Below are 18,470 nucleotides of genomic sequence, written 5' to 3'. Positions count from 1 at the left end.
GGGGAAACTTCTAGACATTTTGCCGGAAGGATGTTTTATTTCCAAAATAATGTCAGGATGAAATGGTGTAGTATCACAATTAAAATCAATAGAGAGACGCAAATGATGAGTTGCTTTTTGCTCCCTAACAGGAATTTTTGGGCTGTGGTGCAGTGTTTTTCCCCAAATCCGATTAGTTTTTATTGATATGTCACAGTTGTGCAATTGCTCAGTTGTATGTGTGTGGATTGGTGAGGTAAATAAAACAAATGCTTAAAATTATATGTCATTAGAATATGATGAATACACAGAATTTATCTTCTGTGTTCTGAAATCTGGATTATTGTTATATGACAGGTGGAAGCAAACAGATGCCAGAATCTGGAACAATAATGGGACCATTCCTAAATATGTATATGCATTCAGACTGCTACAATAGTACCAACTAATATTGCTCATCTCAATGGCTGCTTCCCTCACAGATACAGAGCTTGGAAGATTACTTTTTAAAAGTAATAAATTACAGTTACAATTACTTGGCCCAAAAAAGTAGTAATTACCGTTACAATTACAATTGCTCTGAAAGTGACTGATTACTTTACTTTTTCTCAAAAGTAATCACTACAATTACATTTCAGTTACTTTTTTTAAAAAACTCCTACAAGGTGCTGGCCTTGGCTGCTACACATCTAAGAAGCCTAAAACAATATTAAAAATAAACACACACACACAGGGGGTAGTAGAATAAAAAAAATTATCCATAAGATTAACATAATGGCATAACAGAATCTCACATCCCCCCAAGCAATGAAGATACCCCAACTCTTGAAATCAAATTTTAACTTGAAATGCTTTTATAATATGTTTCTGTTATGTCTCAAAAGAACAAGATGCTCAAAGAGCATGTCAGACAAGGAATGTCTTTTTACAGTCATTACGTTGCCACCAGTACTGAACAGGCGTTCTACTGCGGCACTTGAAGGCATGCCTGTGTTGTGCTGCAAAAAACACTGCAGCACACGTGGAAAGCCATGGAGTGATGACACTTCCCTGCTGGGAGACCTCAGGTACCTCACCAGTTCCTCCTCAGCAGTGTCCACTGCTGACTTCTTGCCCTGGGGCAGAAAGTTAAAGAAGTCATCTTCTAAGTCATCTCCTTCCTGGTCTTTATCTGAAGACTGATCACTGTCCTCATTAAGTACACCCATCTTTATTTCAGCTTTCAACAAGGCTTCCATTGTGTATCTAAGAAAGAGAGAGGATATGTTAACACATATATGTTAGGAAACCATCATCTGCTCTTCATTTCCTGATGCTTGTCATGTCCCCTGGTTCAGGGTCCAGCCTGAGCCTGTGGATGATGACATGGAAGGTAGGAAGGTGACCAAGTCACCACACTCATGGGGCAGCACAGCAGACCCTTAAGGATTACCTGCAGCAACCCAAGGTTGTGATGAGGAGCCCCAGGAAGAAAAGGCCCAGCCCCTGCCTACCACCTTAAGCCCTCTGATGCCTCCCTTGAGACAACATTTCCCTTGGAGTAATCCACCCAAAGGGCTTCCCTAATGTTCTTACTTGTTGGTATGGGTGGTGGCCTGACACGATTCCAGCCGATCTAGTTTGAAGTGAGGGTGTACGCAGGCTTCCAGAAGAAGCAGATCCCTGCCAGATCCCCACCTCTCAAGGGTTGTCTGCTGCTGCTTCAGCATTTTGGGAGGAGGGGTGTCATGCATTGGTTCAGGAAGGCCACGTCTCCTTGCCTTTATTGCTTCTTCAATTGCTCTCAGCTTCTCAGGGTGTGCCCTCTGAGGAAGGAGAACAAAGCATGAATCCAAGAAAAAATGGAAGAGGAACTTCACAATTTAAACATAAATAGACAATGGACACTCTTTGAGGACCAGCATGACAAAGGCTTACCTCAAAATGTTTCTTCACATTGGATGAGGAGGAAACAGCTGATCTCAGATTTTTGATCCTTGGAAGGCAGTAATTGCATCGTACAACAACATTTTTCCCACTCTGGCTCACAAATGTACAAGCTTTCTCAAAGCCAAACCATGGTACTTGCTGTTCTGCAGATGTGGCTGTGGGCAACTGGCACTGCTTCATGCCCTCCTCCTCCTCGTGCACAGGGCCTCCTTTCTGAACCTCACTTTCTAGTTTTGCCTCCTCAGGATCAACAAGCTGTGACTCAAGTGGCCGCACTAACTGACTGCTGCTCTCAGCAGCAAAACCTGCAACAGGCGTCTCTGTAATAAACAAGAGATAATGCTCCTATGTGGGTGAACTTCAGCTGTGATGTGCCCCCATCTCTTCCCCATGCTGCAAGATGCCCCAGTCAGAGTGGAAGTAAGCAGATCGATAGCACAATTAAAAGAGATCCTATTTGCATCATTTTTGCTCACTAAATAACCCTGCCTGGGCCAGTCTAACCTACTATCTCACAGGGTTGTTGTGAGAACAAAATGAGACTAGGGTTCAAATCCCCACATAGCCATGAAGCTCACTGAGTGACCTTGGGCCAGTCACTGCCTCTCAGCCTCATGAAAACCCTATTCATAGGGTCACCGTAAATTGGAATCAACTTGAAGGCGGTACATATATTTTTTATTTTGAATATGAGGATTATGATAATAAATACGCAGCATTTCAAATTAATTCTGTATGAGAAGCATTCCATGCCAAGCTTGGAAAACCAAGGATGAGGTATAAAATGTAGACAAAAATACTTTTGACAAAATGCCGTTTATATTTTATATATATGAGCCTGGGTAGGGAACATTTAATCTAGCCTACTTGCTTTCAGCAAGAAGGGTTAAGTGCCTTCAGGCTAGGGCAGTCACCAGAAGGCCACAGCAGAGACAAAGGAGCCTAGTGTTGTGGAGATGTTAGATGGGAGCTTTGGGGAGTAAAGATGGAGGCTCCTGAAGGCTGCAATTCTAAACACACTTACTAAGGGATTAAGACCCATAGAACTCAACAGGACTGACTTCTAAGTAGATATAGTTTGGACTGTGCTGTTGGTAAACCTTGACTAGGGTTCTTCTGCAAAGACATCCATATCCAAGCAGGGTTGGCAACCCCCTGCCTGGAATACCCTGCCCTTATCTTTTAATGTGGCTGCTCCAAATGTTTTTACAGATTTGACCCTTTACTTCAGAAAGAGGTCTGAAAAATGAGTAAGAGTAAGGTATCTTTTAAAATTGTTCTTTTCAATTCACTCTTGAATGAACATCATACCTAGGGCAGATCCACACCATTCCTTTAAAGCACATTCAACACCCATTTGAAGCACATGAATCCCACCACAGAATCATGGGAACTGCAGTTTGTTAAGAGTGGTGAGAACTATAACTGTGAGGGGGAAATGACACTTCCCAGAATTCTTTAGGGGAAGTCATGCACTTTAAATGCGAGTTGGATGTGCTTTACACATATTGTGTGAATCCGCTTAATAAATTTTGCCTGCATGTAAATTGTTTTAATTAATTTTTCAAAATGAAAATAAGCTATAAAGTGTAGTGGGTGACCATGGGCTACTCACCATTTCTCAGCCTATCTGCCCCTCAGGATGAAAACAATGGAGAACCATGACTACCCCAAGGCATACTTAAAATGTAAAAGAAGTATTGTACAACCATAGCATGCAATTGGATACTTATAGGGACACAGCATGACAAAACTGGGTGGAAGTAAAAGTTCTACACTTAGGAAAAAGAAACCAAATGCACAGTTATAAGATGGGGGATACTTGGCTCAGCAGTACGACATGCAAGAAGGATCTTGGAATTGTTGTTGATCACAAGCTGAATATGAGCCAACAGTGTGATGTGGCTGCAAAAAAGGCAAATGCTATATCAGGCTGCATTAACAGAAGTATAGTTTCCAAATCATGTGAAGTATTAGTTCCCCTCTATTCAGCACTGGTTAGGCCTCATCTTGAGTGCTGTGTCCAGTTCTGGTCTCTGCACTTCAAGAAGGATGCAGACAAACTGGAACAGGTTCAAAAGAGGGCAACAAGGATGATCAGGGGACTGGAAACAACGCCCTATGAGGAGAGACTGAAGGAACTGGGCATATTTAACCTGGAGAAGAGAAGACTGAGGGGAGATATGATAGCACTCTTCAAGTACTTGAAAGGTTGCCACACAGAGGAGGGCCAGGATCTCTTCCAGACTGCAGGACACAGAATAATGGGCTCAAGTTGCAAGAAGCCAGATTTCGACTGGACATCAGGAAAAGCTTCCTAACTGTTAGAGCCATACAACAATGGAACTAATTACTAGAGAGGTAGTGGGATCTCCGACACTGGAGGCATTCAAGAGGCAGCTGGACAGCCATCTGTCGGGAATGCTTTGATTTGGATTCCTGCATTGAGCAGGGGGTTGGACTTGATGGCCTTATAGGCCCCTTCCAACTCTACTATTCTATGATTCTATGAAAATATTTATATAAGCATGACTATCAAATATGTTTATTTATATAACCTGTAAAGATATTTATAGTGCAATCCTGTTTGTTTACTCAGAAGCAAGTCCCAATGTATTCAATGGGGCTTACTCAACCAGGGAAAACTGCAGCCTCAAGTGATAAGGAACTTGTTCTTTTAACAAGTCCTTTAAGTTGAGAGCTTATCCCAGTCTGCGTCTGTGTTGAAATTGCTTTTTAATATGTTTTTAAACTTTTTCTTAAAAAAAATGTTTTTAAAGCTTTTAAAAATGTTTTTAAAGATGTTTTGTTTTAATATATTTTAAAGTCTGTTTTTATGATTTTTAAAGTGTTTTTAGTGCTTTTGTTTGCTGCCCTGGGCTCCTACTGGGAGGAAGGGTGGGATATAAATAAAATAATAAAAATAAATAAATAAACTTCATTCATTTTTTTAAAAAATGAGTATTAGTTTCCTACATAATAAAAACTGTGATAAACCCTGCCTAATTTCTTTAAAAATAGGGTTGGAGAGAGATTTACAACACAAACACAAGTCTGCACTTTACTCACAATCATGAAAGGGCGGGGTTGCAGCCAGAGCTTTGAAAAGTTACTTTAAACTACAACTCCCATCAGCCCCAGCCAGCATGGCCACTGGATTGGGCTGTTGGGAGTTGTAGCTAGAGCATGATCTGTTTAAAAAAAAGTTGTGCAGGGGGGTTTACGTTTTGGTGTATATCTCGGGAATTAGACCACCTAGAAACTTAATTTTTTAAAAAAATTGAAGCGGAGAGTCCAGAGAGTAAGGGGTGGTAGCCAGAGAGCCTGAGCCCCCCCCCAAAACCAGAAACTCCAGCCAAAAACACACACACCGGGGCACACACACACACAAATCATCGTCACTCACCTCCACAGCTCTTCGCCATTCTGCTGCAGCCTTCTCCTCCGTTGTTGTCCTTGCCCTGGCTTTTTCCTCCGGCGTCCATTTTTTCCTCTCAGAGTCAGACGCTAGCAGGCTCCCCCTGCCTATTCATCTCTTCCCTCGTGCCTCCTAACACAGATCACGAGGGAAGAGACAGTCTGCGCAGAGGTCCAATCAGTGTGAGGCACATGTCTAGTGTTAACCAATCACAGCCAGGAGCTGACTTCCCCTTGTTCCCGCCCCCAAGTAACATCCAACCTAACGTGGAAACGTTAAAGTTGAAGCTGAAAAGTAGGGAAATTACTATTCGTTCCGTTACTTGCCAAATGTAATGGAATTACCCACTCGTTATTTAAAATTGTAACAAATTAAAAGTAACTCGTTAAAACTAACGAGTTATTTCCAAGCTCTGCACAGATATATATATATATTTAAAGGATATTAAATAGGGATTCAGAAATCTACTTAAGTGTGCCAAGGGGCTAGGGCACACACAGTCAGTTTGTCCCCTTTCATTGTAACATCAACCCACATGCATTACAAACTTCTTCTGAATTTTAAATGTAATTTGCCCCACAGTATGCTTCTCAAGGGAAGCCAGAAGCACACAGAACTAGGTCTGTAATTACTATATCTGGGACTATAGTCTTCATACTCTGGTACTGGTTTCCACACACAGTGCAAATGTAGTGAAAATCTTTTAAACATTCTTCTAACGGGCTATAGTTGATTTGGTGGAAAACTCAACATATCCTAATTTTGTATTCCTGCTCAATACTTCCCAAATTGGGGTGGGGAAATTGGGGGCAGGGGAATAGTATTAACTACAAATACCCAATACAAAGTTTGGAAATCTGCTTAAAACACTATTGAGAAGTTTGGCAGATGCCATATAGCAAATTACCTACCTACCTACACACACACACATGCATACATATGATTTGTTGTTATGTGCCTTCAAGATGATTATGACTTACGGCGACCCTATGAATCAGCGACCTCCAATAGCATCTATCATGAACCACCCTGTTCAGATCTTGTAAGTTCAGGTCTGTGGCTTCCTTTATGGAATCAATCCATCCCTTGTTTGGTCTTCCGCTTTTTGTACTCCCTTGTTTTCCCCCGCATGATTGTCTTTTCTAGTGAATCATGTCTTCTCCTTATGTGTCCATAGTATGATAACCTCAGTTTCATCATTTTAGCTTATTTATTTCATTTATATCCTGCCCTTCCTCCCAGCAAGAGACCAGGGTGGCAAACAAAAGCACTAAAAACACTTTAAAACATCATAAAAACAGACTTTAAAATACATTAAAACAAAACATCTTTAAAAACATTTTTTAAAAGGTTTCAAAACTTTTTTAAAAAAGGTCTAAAAACATATTAAAAAGCAATTCCAACACAGACGCAGACTGGGATAAGGTCTCTACTTTAAAAGGCTTGTTGAAAGAGGAAGGTCTTCAATAGGTGCCGAAAAGATAACAGAGATGGTGCCTGCCTAATATTTAAGGGGAGGGAATTCCACATGGTAGGTGCCACCACACTAAAGGTCCGTTTCCTATGTTGTGCAGAATGGACCTCCTGATAAGATGGTATCTGCAGGAGGCCCTCACCTGCAGAGCGCATTATCAACTGGGTATATAAGGGGTAAGACGGTCTTTCAGGTATCCTGGTCCCAAGCTGTATAGGGCTTTATAGACCAAAACTAGAACCTTGAACTTGGCCCAGTAGCAAATGGGCAGCCAGTGCAATTATTTCAGCAGCGGGGTGACATGTTGGTGATACCCTGCCACAATGAGCAGTCTCGCTGCCGCATTTTGCACCAGCTGTAGCTTCTGGACCAACCTCAGGGGCAGCCCCGCATACAGCGCATTACAGTAATCCAGCCTGGAGGTTACCAGTGCATGGGAAACAGTGGTCAGGTTATCCCAGTCCAGAAACGGCCACAGCTGTCTTTCCAGCTGAAGCTGGTAAAAGGCACTCCTAGCCACTGAGGTCACCTGGGCATCTAATAACAAAGATGGATCCAGAAACACATACTGCTGACACCTCGCCGCTAATCTCCTGATGACTGCTCCCAAGGGCTTCATATAGATGTTAAACAGCATGGAGGATAAGATGGTACCCTCCGGCACCCCACAGCACAACTGCCAGGGGGCTGAAAGACAATCATCCAATGCTGTTCTCTGAAAACAACCCTGGAGAGAGGCTCAGAACCACTGTAAAACAGTGTCGCCAATACCCATCTCACCAAGTCGGCCCAGAAGGAGACCATGGTCAATGGTATCAAAAGTCGCTGAGATCAAGTAAGAGTAACAGGGTCGCATTCCCCCTGTTCTTCTCCCAATAAAGGTCATCCATCAGGGCAACCAAGGCCGATTCAGTCCCATAACCAAGCCTGAACCCAAACTAGAATGGGTCAAAATAATCTGTTTCATCCAAGAGTACTTGCAATTGCTGCACCGCAACCCTCTCAATCACCTTCCCTAAGAAGCTGGTATTTGAACATAAGAACATAAAAACATAAGAAGAGCCTGCTGGATCAGGCCCATGGCCCATCTAGTCCAGCATCCTGTTCTCACAGTGGCCAACCAGGTGCCTGGGGGAAGCCCGCAAGTAGGACCCGAGTGCAAGAACACTCTCCCCTCCTGAGGCTTCCGGCAACTGGTTTTCAGAAGCATGCTGCCTCTGACTAGGGTGGCAGAGCACAGCCATCACGGCTAGTAGCCATTGATAGCCCTGTCCTCCATGAATTTGTCTAATCTTCTTTTAAAGCCATCCAAGCTGGTGGCCATTACTGCATCTTGTGGGAGCAAATTCCATAGTTTAACTATGCGCTGAGTAAAGAAGTACTTCCTTTTGTCTGTCCTGAATCTTCCAACATTCAGCTTCTTTGAATGTCCACGAGTTCTAGTATTATGAGAGAGGGAGAAGAACTTTTCTCTATCCACTTTCTCAATGCCATGCATAAGTTTATACACTTCTTATAATTGTTGAAAACCACTGGGTCCAGGGTGGGCTTTTTCAGTAGTGGTCAGATCACTGCCTCTTTCAGGGCTTCTAATGATAGTTCTGGTTTAATTTGTTCTAACACCCAATTATTTGTCTTTTTCGTGGTCCATGGTATCTGCAAAGCTCTCCTCCAACACCACATTTCAAATGAGTTGATTTTTCACTTATCTGCTTTTTTCACTGTCCAACTTTCACATCCATACGGGAATGCCATGGTCTGAATGATCCTGACTTTAGTGTTCAGTGATACATCTTTGCATTTGAGGACCTCTCATAGCTGCCCTCCCCAGTCCTAGCCTTCTTCTGATTTCTTGACTATCGTCTCCATTTTGGTTAATGACTGTGCCAAGGTATTGATAATCCTTGACAAGATGAATGTTCTCATTGTCAACTTTAAAGTTACATAAACCTTCTGCTGTCATTACTTCAGTCTTCTTGACGTTCAGCTGTAGTCTTGACGTTCAGCTGTAGTCCTGCTTTTGTGCTTTCCTCTTTAACTTTCAACAGCATTTGTTTCAAACCATTACTGGTTTCTGCTAGTAGTATGGTATCGTCTGCATATCTTAAATTATTGATATTTCTCCCTCCAATTTTCACACCTCCTTCATCTTGGTCCAATCCCACTTTCCATATGATATGTTCTGCATATAGATTAAATAAATAGGGTGAAAAAATACACCTCTGTCTCACACCCTTTCCAATTGGGAAACAACTGGTTTCTCCATATTCTGTCCTTACAGTAGCCTCTTGTGCAGAGTATAGGTTGCGCATCAGGACAATCAGATGCTGTGCCACCTCCATTTCTTTTAAAGCATTCCATAGTTTTTCATGATCTACACAGTCAGAGGCTTTGCTATAATCTATAAAGCAGAGGGTGATTTCCTTCTGAAATTCCTTGGTCCATTCCAATATGCAACATACGTTTGCAATATGATCTCTGGTACGATATGTATGATATGTATCATACATATGATACAGTCACTCAGTTGTACCATGAGGGAAAGATTTTGGGATAGAAGCCCAAGGCCCCACTCAGGATAATATGGAGGAGGGTCCCAAAACACCCAGGGCTGCCTTACCAGATTTTGAAGGAAGTTAAGTAACACATTGCCTTCTAAAGGGGAGACCCAGGTAAGACCATTAACTTTTGGAATCTAAAATGATCTAACTGCACCACTGCATCTAATTATAGATGATAAAACTATAACATTTGCACTATAATTACCTTAAAATTGGCTATTTAATGTGATGCTTTTCTTTGCATCTTAAAAGAGGCATTATTTTATTTATCTAGACTTAAAATATCAATGTTTTTTAATTATGGGAAAGTAATGAAAGGTTATTGGAAAATATGAAGAGCTGTGACTTTCTCCTCTTTGGCAAAGGTCAATACTAGCAAATTCTAAAAAGAATAATGGAGTAAAAAAACATGAAAATATTGTTTAACCTCCAAGGCCATTGTTTAAATTACTCCCCTCCAGCAAAGTTGTTACTTTATCCTAACCCAAACAATTTTCATAAAGAACAATTTCAACATTTGTACCTAGAGAATATGGGCATTGCTTTCAATCATGCAAACGCCTTCCAGGCTTCTCATGGAAAGATGATTAATTCACAGAGCTTGCAAGTATTTCCTTGTGGAGAGTGAGATAAGGTGCCGGCTAATGGTTTGTTGAGAGCGTCCATTCGCATCTTCTGGTCCATTGCTTGGAAAGGTGGCTTAGAGCCAGCTTTGGGTTTTATTTTGCAACAGTCCTTTGGACTTCATATTGAAGCTGCGTGTCCTCAGTCCTTGAAAGTCCTTAACTCACATTTGAATAACTAGCTTCTGTCAGTGCTCAAACAAGTGTTATAGCAATTTTGCCCTGATACTCCAATAATTCAGCAATTTAGGTGAAATTGTATTCTAGTTTAGTATCCCAGTTCTCAAGATGTGATTTCTGCTCTGGCTGATTCACCAGTTATGTCCCCTTTTGGACAAAGATGATGGAAGAAGCACTATGCTCTGCGCTATATGTGGAGCTGCCTTTGAAGAATATTCAGAAACTTCAACTGGTTCAAAAAGCAGCAGCCAAGTTACTGGCCAGGGTTACATTTAGAACTCATACAACTGTTTTAAAACAGCTGCATTAGTTACCAGTTGGTTTCAGGCCCAATTCAAAGTACTCACATTAGTGTTGTTGCACGCCTCCCCAATCTCCAAGGGGTGAGATTTCAAGGGTCCCTGCGCTTGCCCTGGGTTTGGTTTCCTTGGGAAGAAGGTCAGTGGAGACTGTAGTGTCTTTATGAAATATGGTTTGTTTATTTACGCACATTCCAACCTGAGCTTAGGATGGAGGGATTCAAGGCATCAGCAGTCCAATATCCAGCTTTCCCATAAGTGTTACAGGAGGCATCCTAAAGCCATGGTGCAGAGAGACAGCCTCTCTGCCTGCCTCCAGTTCCCAGCCTTTCTCCAGACACACTCTACACACACTCAAAGCACAAACCTCTGCTAGCTGCTTTACGCAAGAGACACATGACACAATAATTTGCACTGAAGACGACACATGGTGGAGAAAGGCCATCTATGCAATTATTCCTGGAATTCCTGTCCCACTTCCTGATTCAGCTTGGGAGAAGTTCATAATGATTTGTATTAATATTATTATTTGATTTTTATATATCTTTTAACAATAATTTTAAACATAGGGGGCTGGCTTTACTTAAATTCTGTCCATTTTGCATTGATACTGACCCCCTCACCATTAACCCTTCTTTCCCTTCCTGACAAGATCCTGTACCCACATACCTGCGAGTAAGCTCCATTAAACACAAAGACTTACTTCTGAGGAGACACATACACTATTGTACTGTAAGTTAACTATACAATGAATTCTTTTTTTAAAACCTATATTTTATTTATTTTATAATGACAATAACATCAGCAAAAATTAAGTTACTGACTATGCAGTTTAAACATTCTGAGAAGTGTCACTGTAATATACCCAGCTCAGTATGTGTTGCTTAAAGAGGTCAATCTAGTCCATTGTATCTTTCCAAAGTAGACCACGTGACATTGGGGGTTCCCAATCATACTCCTACTGCAAAATGTATGCAGTATGTAATATAAGCACTGTAGTTAAGGTGCTGGACTATGACTTGGGAGACAAGGGTTCGAATCCCCACACAGCTATGAAGCTCACTGGGTGACCTGGGTCAGTCAGTGCCTCTCAGCCTTAAAGGGAGGCAATGGTAAACCCCCTCTGAATACCGCTTACCATGAAAACCCTATTCCTAGGGTCGCCATAAGTCGGGATCAACTTGAAGGCAGTCCATTTCCATTTTCCTGAAAAGTGTCTTTGGTGTCACTGAAGTTTTTTGTGCTCCAGCTTGTTTTGTTAATTTCTCCATCAGGGTTGCTATCTATATTTATCTGTATCAGTCCTCGATTGTTGTCTATTATTTGCCAGGCAGGGAGGAATTCTTTAATAACTTCCCACACTTATTGTGTAGTAGTATTTGCAGAAAATAACCTCTAGAGAGTACCTGATCTCAGACAAACCCACTACAGGAAAATACATCCTGGTTACTAGTAAGAAAGGAAGGGGAAAAGGAGACAAGATTAAATCTAGTAGGTCTTCAAAACTATGGAGTTTCAAAAGCCTAGAAAATTAGAAGAGAAAACAATTTAAATGAGGGGGGAAACAACAGCTCTTTAGGACCCCAGGGATTCCTTTAGCCTGGTGACCAGATCATTCACTCATCAATTACTTCACTCATTGGCTAAAAAGACTGAAAGATACGAGCAGCCGGGCTGGCTTCTCTCACAAAAATCACTTAGAAAGTTGCCTGTACATTTTGCTTCATAACTTTCCTTCCAGGAGGGTCAGAGGCTTACTGTTTTTTTAATGAAAGCTCTGAGTCTGGGCCCCCTTGCTTCCATGTCCTGCTACAATGGCACCATTATAATTATCCACAGGGGCATGCAGTAACCTAGTGCTGACAACTTGAAAATGAAATGGACTGCCTTCAAGTCGATCCCAACTTATGTCTACCCTATGAATAGGGTTTTCATGGTAAGCGGTATTCAGAGGGCTTTACCATTGCCTCCCTCTGAGACTAGTCCTCCCCAGCTGGCTAGGGCCTGCTCACCTTGCCACACCTGTACAAGCCAGCCCCTTCCTTGTCCACAACTGCCAGCTGGGGGGCTACTGGGCCCCTTGGGACCATGCAGCTTGCCCACAGCTGCACAGGTGGCAGGGCATGTAACCCCTGAGCCACTCACTGTGGGGGTGATCTTTAGCTGGCCCTTTACACCCAGGAGAAGCAAGCAGGGATTAGAACTCACAGACTCTGGACTCCCAGCCAGGCTCTCCTCCCCACTGTGCTATATCAGCTGTATGCTGACAACTTGGTCAGGGCTTTATATATTAGAAGCAAGACCTTAACTTAGTCCAGTAGCCAGTGCAGTTCCCTCAGCAGAGGTGTAATGTGTTTGCGTGTGCATGTGCTGGACTCCACAACCTATCTGCAGCATTCTGCAGCTTTGGACCTCAAGGGAAGCACCACATAGTGCACATTACAGTAGTCCAGTTGTGAGGTTACCAATACATGAATCGCAGTGGCTAAGCTATAGTTGTCCTGGAAGGGACATAGCTGGCATACCAACCTAAGTTGTTAACAGGCCCTCCTCACTATGGAGGTTACCTTGGCCTCCAGTGACATTTAGGAACACTCCAAATTATGTAGCTGTTCCTTCAGAGGGAATGCAACCCCATCCAGTACTAGTAAACACCCAACTACTGGACCTGAGAACATCTCACCCACAGAGTCTCCATCTTACAGGATTCAGTCTCGGATTGTTGCCCTTCATCCAGCCCACCACTGCTTCCAAGCACCAGTTCAAAATAGTCATAGCTGCTCCTGATGCAGATGTAACTGAGAAACAGAGCTGGGTGTCATCAGCATACTGATGACTTTGTACCACAAATCTCCTGATGGCCATTTCTAGCAGTTTCATATAGATATTAAACAGCATTAGGGACAAAATAGTGCCCTATGGCACCCCACAGTGCAATTGCCAGGGGGCAGACATATAATCCCCCAATTATATTCTCCAACCTGGCACCATAAGCAAGATTTAAACCACTGTAACACAGTAACAAAATGCTACCAACTTCCAGCTCACACAGATAGTCAAGGAGGATACGATGGCCAATGGTATGCAAAGCAACAGAGAGATCAACCAAGAGAAAGAACATTGAATTCCCTCTGTCTCACTCCTGAAGAGGGTCATCCATCAGGGTGGCCAAGACCAAGGCCAAAACCAGGTCCAGATCCAGAATGACATGGATCAAGATAGCCACACCTTACCTCAAAAAGGGATATTTTTGATCAGGTAGCAGTTGTTCCCTTCCTCCTTCCCCTCTCTGGGTCCCCTTCCTATTCCCCTTTTGCTCTTTCCCAACAGAACACAGCAGGCAACAGTTGTCGTATTAAATATTGCTTGATATGCTTCCAAGCCAAGAATTTCCAGTAAATTATAAGTTGCAGGAACTTTTTCTTCTTGAGTATGCCACCCACCATCAGTGAGGGTTTTTTAAGACCACTCATGAAAGTAATGAAGAGAACCACAGGGCTTTAGCAAGGTGAGGACAGTTGCCATCATGTTCCAGTCCATTGCTGGATCCCACAGAGACAGTGGTAAGGCAGGATGAGGCTGGAGGCAAGGGAAGGCAGGACCAGGCTGGTCAGAAGTTGCAGGATTACAGATAACTCCAAGTGAGCAACTTGCTCTGACAAGGGTTGGGAGCAGACTGAGGGATTTTAAGCCTCTGAGCCTAGACTACTTCCTCCAGGCTCCACCCCCCTCCCCAGTGGAGAACTACATAACTTTAACAGGCCAAGGCCCTGGCCTAAAAATGGTGGTGCTCCTCTGTTCCATAACGTCCATTCTGGAATGCTCCTTGCATTACTGGACTGGTGAACTATGGGGGGAGGCATCTGGTTTATTAGGGGAAGGCACCTATGAGGGTTTGGGCTTTGGCCCTGGTGGTCCAGGAGGTTCCTCTGGGGGCTTCTGTCCACCAGCGTAAGTTACAGGGATCCCCAATCTCCAGCAGCTGGTTCAGATCCCTGAACTTGATCTGGCACCCTAGCTGGTGCCTGCAAGCCTCCAACTCCGTATATGGATTGCTGCTGGAATCGGGGAGTCATGATAGTTCCCTTCCTCCTTCCACTCCCTGGGTCCCCTTCCTATTCCCTTTTTGCTCTTCCCCAACAGCAGGCAACAGCTGTGACATTCAATATTGCTTGACTTTCTTCTGAGCCAAAAATGTCTAAGAACTTGTAAGTTGCAAGAACCTTTTCTCCTTGGGTATGCTATCTGCCATACAGTGAAGAGAGCTAGAGCTGCACCAGAGTTCTTTGATAGGCCCATCCTTCCATCCTGAGCCACACTGAAATAACTGTTCTACCTTTATATCCCGGACAGACTACAGGTGGAGGAGGCAAATTGGTAGATGGAAAGAGAAGAACATCTGGCAGCTGAATGCTGTGGACTGGATGAGAAGGCAAGTTCACTCTGTGGACTTGCAGAATGGGTGGCGAGTTTATTGCCTGAAGGCAGCTGATATCCATCTCCAGAAGCTGGCTGATGTCTGATGATGGACCTAGTGGAAACTGATGGATGATGGTGGACGGAAGCCAGTGAAGTTCACATTCGGAAGTCAGTGGATGTCGTGAGGCTGAAGCTCTCTGAGGATGCAAGCCAGTGGAAATTAGCCTTCAGAAGACAACTGATGGAATATTTGTTAATTGAAGCCAGGGCACATCTGTGAATGAATAGGAGAGTGGGTGATGGAGTGGGTGATAGCCACTGGACATTTCTTGGTGGAGGTCAGCAGGCATGTGTTTTCTGAGTGTGCATGGAAGGTGGTGAAAGTGGTCAAGATGACTGCTGGTATATGTGTGCTTTCAGGGAGTGGCAGAGGTCACCCAACCAGAAGCTGTGTGTCTGGAAATTGTGTGTTTAGAGACTGGCAGAGGTCAGCTCCAGACACAGGGTGAATGTGATGGATGAAATGAAACCAGTGGATATTCATGGATGGAAGTCAGTGGAAGTTGGCAGGTGGAAGCTAGATGATGTCACCAGACAGAAGACAGTAGAGGTGTCTGGGTGATGCTGGTTTATGGTAGCAGATAAGCTTTCCCACTCAGTGTGCATGCCTCTGCCTTCCATGGATGTCTGAAGCCAGCAAGGTTTCCTCAAGACCACTCGTGAAAGCAGTGAGAAGAACTGCATGGTTTCTTCCTTTCCCTCCCTGAGTTCCCGCCTCTTCCCCAACAGAACACAGCAGTCATTGGCTCTCACATTCAGTATCACTTGATCTTCTTCCAAGTCTTACATTTCCAAGAACTTGTAAGTTGTAGGAACCTCTTCCCTTTGGGTGTGCCATCTGCCATCTGGTGGCAAGAGAGAGAGAGAGAGAGAGATGCCCCAGAAATCTTCAATAAGCCCATCTTAAGCCACGCTAAAATAGCCATTCCACCTTTCTCTCCCAGGCAGACTACAGGTAACCTGCTGGCCTTCCTTGACTTGAACTTTGAATCACCTGACATCATATGATGTCAGGTAACTGACAGGTGGATGACCATGCCCTTCCAGTTCTGGACCCAATCCTCCAGCTGGAAAAGGTTCCTTGCACCTTCTCTATTGTCAGAATCTCTTCCCTGCAAACCTTCCTCAGCTTTAGCTTACTGATTCCAAATCTTGGCTCCGCTCTGGCTTTTCAAGTGTCTCCAAGCCTCTTCTTAAGTTCCTTGATGTTCGCTGTCTGACTCCCAACTTCCAGCTCTTTCTTCAGCAGACCAACAGTCTCACAGTAATTAATTCTGCTCTTGACCAGAGCCTGACAGTTTTATTCTCTCCAGCCACTCCCTCCTCCAACCAATCATTTCAATTTAGGTGGAATTCTGGTCCTTCATTGGCTTACAACTATGATCTAATAGAATGAAACAGAATGTCCACCAACTGACCAATTAGAATGTTCCATCTTTTGATGCCTTTGCTCCTGAAATAGTAGCTATTTGACTGTCATTCAGGAGACTTGCTGGTCTCCTGCTGGTACTATGTATCCTCACCGCTCCTAGCAAGAACATCAGAATGTTTTTCTAACTGTTAACCCTCACACTCTATTCATTGTAAAAATATTTATTCATTTTTAAATAAAACTTTACCTCAAAACAATATTTCTCTACATTCCCCACCTCCTCTTTTTGAACAAGCAGGGCACAGAATACAGTGTAGCGTGCCAACACAATTTAGGATTTAGGGAAATCTTGTTTTGGCATTGTATCTGCAATACCTCTTCTCCCAGGCATTTTAGCATGTGTTTTTAAATTGTTTTTAAATTTTTTAAATTGTGTTTTTAAATTTTTTTGTGTGTTTTAAAATTTATATATTTGTTTTTAATGTTTTTAATTGCTGTAAACCGCCCAGAGAGCTTTGGCTATGGGGCGGTATATAAATGTAATAAATAAATAAATAAATAATATTATTATGTTTACCCAATATATGTTCTACTTTAACATTAAATTCTCGTAAAATCCAATATCATATTTGCAGTTAAGTGTTGGTATTACTGTAAAGCATAAATTCCTAATCCCATATATATGGCCTTAAGTTATCTAAGGCTCAAATTATGGCCAAACATTCTTTTTGAATGGAAGATGAATGTCTTTTTTTAGGCAATAGTTTTCGGCTTAAGTGGACCACAGGGTGTTTTATTCCATCATAATCTCATAACATCACTGCACCCAAACCTATATCTGAAGCATCTGTGGCTACATAGAACCACTTTTGATAGTCAAGTGGTTTTATAAGGGCCGTTTAACCAAAGCTTCCTTAAATTTTTCAAAAGCACCTTGAAACTCTGCTGTCAAATCACATTATCAGGGTTCTCTTTCATAGTTAATTCTGATAATGGTATGGTGATAGTTCCAAAATGAGGAACAAATCACCTATAACTACTAACCAAACCTAGGAAAGATCTTGCTCACTTTTTAGTAGTGGGTGTTTGCCACTTCCTTATGGCTTCCACTTTGTCTATCAAAGAACTAATGTGTCCATTCCCTCCTTTATATCCCAGACAGGTCTCTTGTAAATATGTGGAATGATGTATGGAGCTATGGTTCCACCAATGAAGGACCTGTCAAGATGGCTGGAAGCAAATCCTGAATTTATTGTTGCTCCAGGCTGCCCTGATATTGTTAAATGGTTTGATTTTGTTCCAGAATATATTTGACCATCTTCTTATAGAACATGTTGTGAAAGGAGAAAGGAAAGAGCAGCAGAAGAAAAAGGGGGAAAAGCAGAATTGCCAAACCATCTGCAGCAGCTGTCAGTGTAGCTTCAACTTTGGATATTATCCACTGCCATTAAGCAGACTGTTTTCTGGAATGGATCCCACAAGCCTTCAGAAATTTCAGAACCCACAGTCTCTTCTCTCTAAAGGGCTCATGGTCTTCCCTCCAGGACTAGTAAGACCAAAACTAGAACCTTGAATTTAGACCAGTAGCTAGTGGACAGCCAGTGCAATTCTTTCAGCAGCAGGGTGACATGTTGGGAATATCCTGCCCCAGTTAGCAGTCTCGCCACCACATTTTGTACCAGCTGCAGCTTCCAAGCAACCTCGGGAGCAGCCCCACATAGAGCGCATTACAGTAATCCAGTCTGGAGGTTACCAGTGCATGGGGAACAGTGGTCAGGTTATCCCAATCCAGAAATGGCCACAGCTGTCTTTCCAGCTGAAGCTGGTAAAAGGCGTGCCAAGCCCCTGAAGTTACCTGGGTCTCTAGCGACAAAGATGGGTCCAAGAGAACCCCCAGACTATGTACCTGCTCTTTCAAAGGGAGTACAACCCCATCCAAAGCAGGCAACTGACGAAGTATCTGAACTTGGAAACTTGGAAACCACCAACCCACAATGCTAGGATTCATACAGTTTATTGGCCCTCATCCACCCCACTACTGAGTCCAGCCATCGGTCCAGGGCTTGCACGGCCTCTCCCAATTCAGACGTTACAGAGAAACAGAGCTGGGAGTCATCAGCGTACTGCTGACACCTCGCCGCAAATCTCCTGATGGC

This window comes from Rhineura floridana, chromosome 1, assembly GCF_030035675.1.
Source record: "Rhineura floridana isolate rRhiFlo1 chromosome 1, rRhiFlo1.hap2, whole genome shotgun sequence".
Taxonomy (NCBI): Eukaryota; Metazoa; Chordata; class Lepidosauria; order Squamata; family Rhineuridae; genus Rhineura; species Rhineura floridana.
Note: the sequence above shows the minus strand (reverse complement) of the source record.